This window comes from Mus pahari, chromosome 22 (assembly GCF_900095145.1).
Source record: "Mus pahari chromosome 22, PAHARI_EIJ_v1.1, whole genome shotgun sequence".
In the NCBI taxonomy this organism is placed as follows: domain Eukaryota; kingdom Metazoa; phylum Chordata; class Mammalia; order Rodentia; family Muridae; genus Mus; species Mus pahari.
The window spans coordinates 7,746,028-7,757,337 of NC_034611.1; positions in this window are offsets into that span (position 1 = coordinate 7,746,028).

Consider the following 11,310-nt stretch of genomic DNA (forward strand, 5'->3'; position numbering starts at 1 on the left):
TGAGTGGCTGCGTGGGGTGCTGCTCACTCCGTGTGAGTGGCTGCGTGGGGTGCTGCTCACTCCGTGTGAGTGGCTGCGTGGGGTGCTGCTCACTCTGTGTGAGTGGCTGTGTAAGGTGCTGCAATGTTCTTTCTTGCTCCAGATGCTGGTTTCATGGATATGCTCACAGCTTGTAAAAATACAAGCTGCAGTATTAAAGATGGGGGAGCTGCTCTCTTTGTACATTATGTTTCAGTACATTGTAAAAATTAGGCCTAAGCTGAATCAGAGCAAATGTAATGAGTATTCCTGGTACTATTCTACCTGTGTACAGCAAAGCCAGCACTCATACATTACTTCCCAGCATATATGCCAGGCTCATTTCTCCTGCTCAATTAAACTTACCTGAAGCTTCTGCATGGCATAAATGACTTCTCCCTGGGTGATTACATTCATGTTTTTATGAGTGAGACCTTATTCTGTTCCAGTACATGAGTCTTTGATCGACACTGTCCCTTCTAAATTCTCTGCAGTTGCCCACCTGTTAACCTTTACCCAGCCTTTCTCCTCAACTTAATGTTTGTACTTTCCCACAGAAATGCAGAAATGTCCATACTCACCAAATCAGTGGTCACCAAATAGTTATCAACCTAACATGCAAAACTGTATGTCCACTAATTCCTTGTACTTTGTCAGCTGCATTTCTTTATAACACATGTGTTAATATTTTGTGGTTTTGGAGCTGATCTATGCTATCACTTAACTCACTCCTCAGATTAACCTAGTCTTTGTTCCTAAGGGCTCTGTTTGCTCATGGCGGAGCAGACTGTAGATCTTTCATTTGACTGCCAACTTTTGTTCTTACCTAAGCTCTGATAAGAGAGAAGATATCTAAATTTTTACAGTTTATTGATCTGTTTTGTTTAAATCAATATATTGAAAAGATTATAAGTTTAACATGGGTACATTACAAAATTATAAATTGAATTTGTTTTTTCTTTCTGAGACTTTGAAATACAATGTTCAGTATACTTCAAACAAGGGACCAGTATTCATAATTTACTAAGAATTGCAGAAATTAAATACCAAGGAAATAAAACAGCCAACCAACAAATGGGTAAATGAGCTGAGTAGACAGTCTAAAAGAAAACAAAAACAAAAATGGCCAATTAATTACTTTAAAGGGTATTAAACATTCCTAGCCATTAGGGAAATGGAATTAAAACTACACTGAGATAGCAGCTTACTGAAGACAGAATGGCTTCTGAGAACAGCCTGACAATAGCTAGAGAGGGTGTGGTGAGAAAGGCACCCTGTTGACAGTGGCAGTACAAAGTGATACAGCCAAAGTTAAAACATAAGTACCATATGATTTGTTATTTCACTGTTGGGCATATGCCCAGAGAATTGCATAGCCTATCGTTAAGATATTTGTGTTTATTACTGCTTTATTTACAATAGCTATGAAGATGAATAAATAATGAAAATTTAGTACATATAAAAATTGGAGTACTATTCAGCTCTAAGTGGGAAAAACTTACAGGAAAATGGATGAACTTAGAGTTTATAATATTAAGCAAGGTCACACAATTCTGGAGAGAAACAACCTACATATTCTCATGTGCAGAATCTAAGGTGTGCATGTGAAACAAATGTGTGTATGGTACAGTATAACACGAAGAAGTAAGAAAGACTAAATGTAAGCGGACAAGGAGGGACTCTGTGCAGGTGATGGGTCTGAGCTGTAGACAAGGATATGAGGTTAAATTCTAATTCTGTTGTAGACTAGGTTTTTGTTTTAAGTTGTGGATAAGTGCATAAAATACTGAAAGTGAAATTTAATCCATAGCTCCCCAGCTTCTGTTCCTAATGCCTAGTCTATTATATAAAACTTGTAGTTGTATGGATTTTGGCTCTGCTTGCTTTGTGTGTGATGTTCTTATTTATTTGCAAGTTTTTTTTTATAATGAAGTTTATAAAGTTAGGGAAAAATGTCTATTTTTCACATAAGAAATTCAGAGCAGCCACATTTCATGGACTTAAAGGCCACATGTGCTAAGTGACCATTGGATACCAGTCAGTGCATTCACGGTTCTGGGCAATTCTAGATTTCTGGGCATTAACAGGAGAGGTTACTGTAATTCAGAAGAAAGTTCAGGTCACAACAGATAATTTAGTAAATTACAGTGAATGTCTTCTCCTTTTGAATCTTTTGAATTTAATCTGAATTAAACTGTAACCGTGTGCAAAATCCTGGCTTAGGTTTCTTCATTAGGAAAATAAAGAAATATTGCATAGTCAGCCCCTTCCTCTGTTAGCAGATTGTAAGGCCCCTGAAGCCAGCAGTCGTTCTTGTTCACCAGGATCTACCTAACACTTAGCCAACAGTCAGGGACGGCAGTGGTGGGCAGAGCTGCGCAGCTCTGCTGGTAGAACAGACAGACGACTCAAGTGCTATGTGGGAAATAACTGCTGTCGCATATGAGGTTGTGACAAAGAAAAAGGATCTGCTTCCCTTGGGAGAAAATTACGTCTGAAGTGAAGAATCTCTGACTGACTGGCCTGAGGCAAACAGGCAAATAGATTGGGGAACACTAGGTAAAGACTTGGGGTGGGGTGGGGGGGAGTCAGATCCATGTTTAAAGACTCTAAGTAGACCCATAGCAGAGCGTGCCTCTAATCTGAGCATGTGGAAGGCAGAGGCAGGCAGATTACAGGACAGCCAGGTAGACAGGGAAACCCTGTCTCAAAACCCACAAAAAAACTGGAGAGATGGCTCAGTGGTTAAGAGCACTGACTGCTCTTCCAGAGGACCTGAGTTCAATTCCCATCTTAAAACCATCTGTAATAGGATCTGATTCTCTCTTCTGGTGTGTCTGAACACAGTGACAGTGTACTCACATTAAATAAATAAATAAGTAAATAAATACAAAAAAACAAAACAAAGAACGCAAGTCTAGGGGTATGAGTGGAGGAATTGATGGAAGAGGGATGGTACTGAAGTGGTTCCTGAAATAAGCCTACTCGGGTATACCATGCATTCTATGGGAAGCACACTGGAGACCAAAACTAGCATGCAGGCAATGCATAAGGAGTTAGGCCATCTAAGAAAAAACAACTGGCAGGGCAAAGCTGGGCTGTCTTGAGTCTCTGTGAAGGACACTGTTAACTCCATGAGAATCTCTGAGACTCCATGCCTCTTCCAGTTGTACAAGTCGAGGTGAGAGGAGCAGATCTTCATTTCATGTAAGCTATCTAGAAGTGAGATTTGCTTCTGGGGAAGGACTTGTGTCAGAAGATGCGATTCCTTAAAATGTTCATTCGCTCATTAGAAAGGCTGCAGAATCATCTGGAGGAAATATTGCCGTGGGAGACATTGTCAGTGATCTCAGTGCTCAGTGTAGTCACTGGTAAGTTGCCCTGCTTAAATAAACAACTCCACCCATGCTCTTGAAAGCAATCCTAATGAAATGCACTGGGCCATATGTCAAAGACAAGAAAGAGAACAAAAGGAAGGAAGACTTGGGAAGAAAAAGGGACTTGACGGGAGGGGGAAATGTGAAAAGCTATGTTTAAAGAACATGTGAACAAAATTGTGAAAGAATGAAAAAATGTAGTTCTTTAAGAGAACAAGGAAGAGCTATGATTAAGGAAATACTGTGAGTTGCCAAGAACACAAAGGGCTTGTTTTCTGTTGGTAAGCATGAGTCCAGGCCTCTACTGGGTCCCTAGCAATGGTCCTGTGCTAATATAGTTTCCCTTTTGGTACAACCACAGGCAAAAGAAGCCAAGTCTGAGTGAACAGTGACACAGGCCTCCCCTGACTTTGGTATGGTCCTTCAGGGCAAGGATGGCCTAGAGTAGCCAAAGAAGAAACAGGCAGAATGCCCAGTACAAATGATGGAGAAGCAAAGGGTGTGGAATATTATTACCAAGAGGCATGGTTCACAAATGAGGCAGGATAGCTCCCGTGTGTTGCAGCAGGCGCAGAGTCATCCCTGGGCGTGATCTTTTAAAGTCTACCGTATCTCATCTGATTCCTTTGGGGTGTAGTTCTAGGGGTAGTATAGCTGGGTCACAAGATAGTTCCATTTTTTAGTTTTCTTTTTCTCTTAAAGATTCTTTATCTGTTTCTGTAGTAGTAGTAACTCATGCCCCTTTCAACAATGTGTAAAGATTCCTTCTCCCGACATTTCTCTCAGAGTTTATAATACAATATTTTTGTTTTCTAGTGGGGATAGGATGACATTGTAATTTGAAATTGTATTTCCTTGATGACTAAACATGTCAAATGTCTACCCTACACTATTCACTTGTATTTCTTTTTTTGAGAAGTGCCTGCTTAGTCTTTTAGGTAATCTATTGATTGAATTACTATTTTTTTGGGTATTAAATTATTTAGGATTTTTAATATAATCTGGGTATTAATCCTTTATTGGAAGACTAGCTGCTAGAATTTTCTCCCATTTTTTAGGCTATCTTGTCACTTTGTTAGTTATTACCTTTGTTGAACAGAAATGTTTGTTTGTTTGATTATTTACCTTCATGTAGATTGAACCCAAAATTCTGGGCATTTAAAGAAAGTGTCTTATTATTGACTATACATTTCAGAAACTTTTAAATTTGATAGCATCTAGTATGTCAGTTTGAGTTAAGTATCTCAAGAGGTAAAATCTAAGGTTTACCATAACATCAAAAAGTAATAAATCAAGCAGGTGTTTTTTTTTTTTGTCTACTTTCACAAATTAATTAATTTTAAATTTAATTTAAATGTATCTACTCTAAATATTGTCTGTTTATATATATATTCAACTATCTCATCTCTGAGAATTTAAAACATATTATTTACCCCCCCCCTTTTTTTTTGAGCAGTGTCTCATAGAGCCTAGGCTGGTCTTGAACTTGCTATATACAAGAGGATGACTTTGAACTTCACATCCATTTTTCTCTACCATCTAAGTATTGAGATTATTGGCATGTGGCAACAAAGCCAGTTCATGATGTGTTGTAGATCAAATCCAGGACTCTGTGCATGCTGAGCAACCATTCCACCCACTGAGCTACACTCCCAGCCCTGCTTTGTCTAACTTGAGAAGAAGCATAAAGCACTGAGACATCATGGGGATAATAAACAGAAGGCATGTCCCACTCTGTGCCTTGTTCCTCTGTTACCCTAAGGCTGCATGTGGCTGTTTCTCCGCCATGCCACCCCAGATCTGTTTGGGTTAATAACTCCTACTCTACTTACAGTGTCTCTTCCATTCCTTCTGTGGTTATTACAGAAAAGCAGCTAACTCTGGGCTGTGGCTGAGGAAATTATAATTGCAGAAGCATTTAGTGAACTGTGGAGTAGTGACTGAGGGACAACTTCATTGGCCACTGCCAAAGGTTTTCTTCTCTTATTTACTGTAAACCAACCAACCAACCAACCAACCAACCAACCAACCAACCAACCAACCAACTAACCTGCAGTTGTTTACTTTTTTAGATCAGTTACCAGAGGAAAGTGTGTGTCTGGTGAGAAAGCAGTTAGAGGAAATAGCTTATAGAAGCTATTTGTGGTTCTACTAGGCTCAGAAGATGGTGCCCCAGCAGGAAGACGTGGAAAGTCTGTGCAGGCCAAGCTGAATTTCCCCCAAAGTGACTGTAAAAGCAGCTCACAGAGCCCTGAGTCTCTGATGAGTTCAGGCCACCAGAGAGGCCAGCCCTGGGCAGTGTGTATGTCCAGTGGGGCGTGAAACAATGTCTCCAGGCTTTTGTTTAATAAGCAGACCAGCTTGGGCAGGAAATCCACTGGAGATGGTTCTGAATTAGGGACTACAAACTTATGAATGGCCCGTCTGCTTCCAGGGCAGAACCGTTGGATCTCTTGAGTCCTCTAACCTCATTTCTAGATGCCTCAGTGCTTGGGGGTGGGGGCGGGGGCGGGAATCAGATCTTATTATGTATTGTTTTCAGAAGGAATAATCAAGGAGAAGACCCAGATAAAGCATTGCTTTACTGAATTCCCATTTGGGCCATTCATTGCTAGTGAAGGATTGGTAAAAATGCACAGAACCTGCTATTCTAAAAACAAAAATCCGTTAAAAGTGATTTCATAAAGGTATTGTGTGCTGAAAACTAACAATAATGTATTGGAAAAAACTTGGTCTCTCCAAGGTGCAGGGCACACTGCTGGGTGTGTTTTAGACAGTACTCACCATCTGGCCTCTGGTACTAGAGGGTATTGACTGTGCTCAGTGAAGTTCCATGCTTTCCAACATGTAACGGTGACTTACACATGCCTCACAGTAACCTCTGAGTCCGTTTGATGAGTGATCGAACAGAAGATTGGAAGTTATTTCACCTGCTCAAGGTCTTACTGATGGAGGTGAATTTATTATTAAGTGATGCCTAAATGTCAAGGCTGCTTGCACTGGTCCCTGTTGAGTTCTGAGAGTCTCAGGGATAGATGGGGAATCAGATTGAAATTATTGAGAGGTTCTAGCTAAGCATTTCTGGTGAGTTGCCTATAGAAGTATCAGAAAAGAAAATTGAAGTTTCAGTGTCTCCAGATGTGTGTTTTGATTTTTTTTTTTTTGTCACTGAAAAGCAATAATCAATCCCATTTCTACTTTTGTATAGTGTTGGATCCCAAAGAGCCTTCCATATATGTAGTAAGCTACAGGGATAGGTTTGAATTTGGGTCTTCTGATTCAGAATCCTAACTTTACAATTTTGTAAAAGAAAAAAATATAAATAGGACATTGGGTTATAAGTATGAAGGAGGGGTGCGGGAACCAAAACCCAATTAAACTCTGTTTCAAGTCAGAGATGAAGGAAGGATATTTTCATGCTGAGAGCAGTGTGTTAGAACCTGTGGGTTAGGGGTTGTTCTGCCTTTTCTCTAGTGAAATGCTAAATTACTTAAACAGTATAGACAAGATTGAAAACACAAATTACTTACATTTAAAATTTTTACCATCATAACAAATCATACTGATAGTTTTTAAAGCTTTAATTGAATATAAAGCAAATTTTTAATAAACTGTCAACTTCAGATGTTGATATTTTATATTTATATTATCTTGGTCAAAACAGTAAGATAGACTTATTTCCAAATATCAGTGGTTTCAATTATCTTCAATACATCTCTGACAGCTGTCTATCTGTCCATCCATACACACAAACACACACACACACACACACACACACACACACACCCATTGATCTCTCTCTCTCTCTCTCTCTCTCTCTCTCTCTCTCTCTCTCTCTCTTTCTCTCTCTCTCCACCTACCGACCTACCTAGCCTTTCTTTTAGAAAATAGATCTATTGTCATCTATCCTTCTTTCATGTTAAGCTCCCTTTTCACGGCAGAGATGGTGAAACTGGAGGAGGGGTAGAAAAAAGCCAGGAAGCTCATTCTTGATCAGGTAGCAGCCTAAGTTGGCCAGCTTAACCCCTGGGATGCTAAGCTCTTTTTTTAATAAAAAGGAAACAGAAGAATTTTTGGAGTTCGGATGAACTGAAATAATGATAGTCTACAAAAAAAATGGAATTGTACACAAAGGTAAAGCACTCTTATTGGCTAACTGAATTCATTCATTAAGAAAACAAGTTATTGTAAAGAGATGTCCAACTCAAATTCTTTGTACAGATGATCTAATTAACACTTATAAGGATGATTAAGAGAACCGAAAAACACATATTTTGTCTACAACTGTTGTTCAAGCACATATACTGTGCCTTGAATGTAGCAGGTGTTCAGTGGATATTTGTAGAATAATGTATACATAATTTATGCAAGATCTATCAAGACTTGGCTCTACTCCAGTACTGGCATCTGAGTAGGAATTGCATTTTAGTCAGAGAGAACAAGAATGGGCAAAACTAGAGAATGAAAAATTAAGGGCACACTTGGAATCACAAGTGGTCCACTTTGCCTTGAAGAAGCAATACTGTGATCATGTCTATGGAAGCCAGATCTTAAAGGGTCTTTAAAATCATGCTAAGAAGTTGAACTTTTGTCCTTAAAGTACCCAGGAGCCTTTATCACTTTAAACATAATAGAAACAATACTTTTAAAATAACTATAATATGTATCAATGCAATGAGTGCTTTACTTCAACACAATTACTTTATTACTTCAAATGAAAAGCAGGCAAGTTGGTTCTGGCCAGAGGGAGACAAGCCATGAGAGAAAATATGCTTCAGGACCCACAGCTTCAAATGTAATACAACTAAAGAGTTAAAGCTGATTTCCATTCAGTTAAGTCACCAAGTATCTCTGGTGTGTAGATCATGGATAGCCATCACAGAGGCTAATGGGAAAGCTGAAATTCAGTGTTTAAAGTTTCTTCAGAAAGACAGACATTTATACATGGACATTTACTTTAGAAACCTTAGCAAAGAGATTCAGTCAGAGAATGTAGGTGTTTAGGTGGAATGACTGAGAAAAAGCGAAGAAGAAGTTGGGCAGATTTGAAAGGGGGACTGGGTGGGGTAGGGGAGAGGAGGGATAGGGTCTTAAAACACACTTCTTGCATGAAATTTTTAAAGAACTAAATTCTTAAAAAGGGATAAGGACTTTGAGTGAGGACATAATCTTATTCAAGGAAAGTTGACGGGAATAATTTGAAAAAAAAAAAAACATATCTAAAATTCATGACCTAGGTACTTAGGTCATATCCAAGATCACACAGACATAAAGTGACATGCTGAAAAATACAGCTCAAAACTTGTATCTTTTGATGCAAAGTCTGTTATAGATTTTGTGTTTTCAAATTTTTATTAACATGTATTGATTGTACATCATGGAGGAGCATCACACAGGAAGGGAAAGAGTCGAGAAGCCTAAGGGAGAGGGTATGGGAGGGAGACCTAAAACGAAGGCCGTTTGAGGAGTTCATGGAAACCGAATACAGAAGAAGCTTCTTAAAACATAAACACAAATGAGAGAAACCTAAACAGAATCGCCAAACACCAGGGAAGATGAAGCTCCGACTGGACATCTCTTGTCGCCAAATGAAATCTGCAGTGTTGGGAGCCGGTTACATCCCAGCGAGTGGGTGGGTCTCTGCACCTGTGTGTGTTTCTCGTAATTTTTCTTTGGCTCTATTTAAATTTTTTTGTTTGTTTTGTCTTGTTTAGGTTTGTTTGCTTTTATATCATCGTCTTCGCCATTGTTATTAGATGTCTGTTTTCTAATGAGAGAAAGAGAGGGTGTGGATTTGGGTGGGGGGGGAAGGCGAAGGGTCTGGGAGGAGTTGAAGAAGGGGAAACTGTAATCAGAATATATTGTATTAAAATCTGTTTTCAATAAAAGTAAATATACGTTAGCCTATATTGATTATGCTTATTGGGATTCATTACGGTATTTTTGTCCATACATAAAGTGCATTTTAATCATCATTATTTCTGTTACCATCCCCTGTTCGCATTGATCCTCTCCCTCTTTCCGGGTACTCTATTTTTCACTCCCCACAACTACTTTGTCTTTCTGATGACCCAGTGAGCTTCATTAGGGTTTCTTATGGGGTTCTGGGTAAGGGACTCTTCACCAGAGCATAAGCAGCTTGCCGGTGACTACACAACTCAAGAAATGATATCCCCTCCCCCCCCAAGTTACAATTAACTATCCACCGACACCCAGGGAGAAGTATGGGCCTCATGAACCTCTCCCCTCTATCTGCCATTATCTTTTTATAGGTCTCAGGGAGGGGGTGGCTCAAGAACTCTTCCCTTTCATGCAAGGGAATGCTGAGAGTTCCAATCTTGTGTGGTTTCTGGGCTGTTAGTTACAATTGTATAGGACCAAGAATGTAATAACCATGGCATGTCCTGATTGTGTTTGTCCATAATCTACTTCCTCTAGCTTTTACATTCTTTCTGACCCATCTTCTATGATATTCCCTCAATCTTGGAGGGGGTGATGTAGAAGCCTTAAATGTGGTTGGGCCTCTCGTTATGGCTGTAGAGATAACTCAGTAGCTAAAAGCACTTGCCATGCAAGCCTGATAACCCGAGTTCAGACCCCTACAACCATATAAAAGCTAGATATGGTGGTAAGTGTTTATAACCCTAGTACTCCTACAGTGAGCTGGGAATTAGATGGCAGCTAGACACAGTGTGGTGACAGAGAGAAGGGAGAACCCTTTCTCAAACAGAATGGAAGGCAGGAACTGACACCCAAGGTTATTTTGTGACACAGATGCCCTGTGGCATGTGTAATATGCCTTCACACATGAATTTGTGTGTGTATGTGTGTATATCACAAACATATACATAAGTAAACAAATAAGTAAATATTTTTAAAACCAGTGTCTCCCTCTCAGTGCTTTGACTAGTTATAAGTCACTGCAGATATTGCTCCTCACTACAAACCTGAGCTACGCTGACAAAAGCTGGTGGCACCAGTAATCTATGTGCATAAACGCAATTATTTAGGAAGCAGTTTGAAAGTATATCAAGTCCATTTAGTGAAACAATAGCAACGACTTCTCCACCATGGCCTGTGATGTCTCCAGCATTGGGTTTTGATCAGGTTTACAGTGTCAGCTATGAACTGGGCCTCCAGTCTAATCAGAGAGCAGCTGGTCACTAACACTCATTAATTGACTTGCCACTATCACAGCAGTGGGCACATCTTTCCTGTCCAGTTGCTAGTGTAGACTCGGGGTTCACAGCAAAATACGATTTTTGATGATAATTCTTCCCTAGCAGCCCTAGGCCTCTTACATCTTTGAGTTCCAAGATATTTATTTATTTATTTATTTATTTATTTATTTATTTATTTATTTAGTGTGTACGAGTACAAACAGGGGGAGGGAAGGAGGAGGAAGAGAGGCAGCCAGGGAGAGGGAAAAAGAGCACATTTGTATGTGCTTTTGCCATGGAGCAAGTGGCGAGAGGCTGAAGGACAAAGCTTTAATGTCAGTTTTTCCTTCCCTTTGAGTCAGGACTCTGTTGGTTTTCTTCTGGGTACCAGGCTAGCTGGCCTCTGAACTTCCAAGGATTCTTTTGTCTCTGCCTCCAATTTCCCTGTAGGAACACTACGAAGATAGATACTCCTATTGTGCTTCTAGCTTTCCGGTAAGTTCTAGGGGCTTGAACTTGGGTTTTCTTGCCTGTGCAGCAAGTGCTTTTACTCTGAGAGCCATCCTCCCAACCTGCTTTTGAAACCACAAAGTGAAATCCGGTATTCTGGATACCACTCAAGCTTCATGTGAAGAACTTCATCCACATAACTTTTTGCAATAGAACTTTAGAAAGATGTCCTTTCTTTCTTTCTGAGTACTTTCCTCTATTGTTATATCGCTCTTGAACAGCACGCCATGAAGCATGCTGAGATG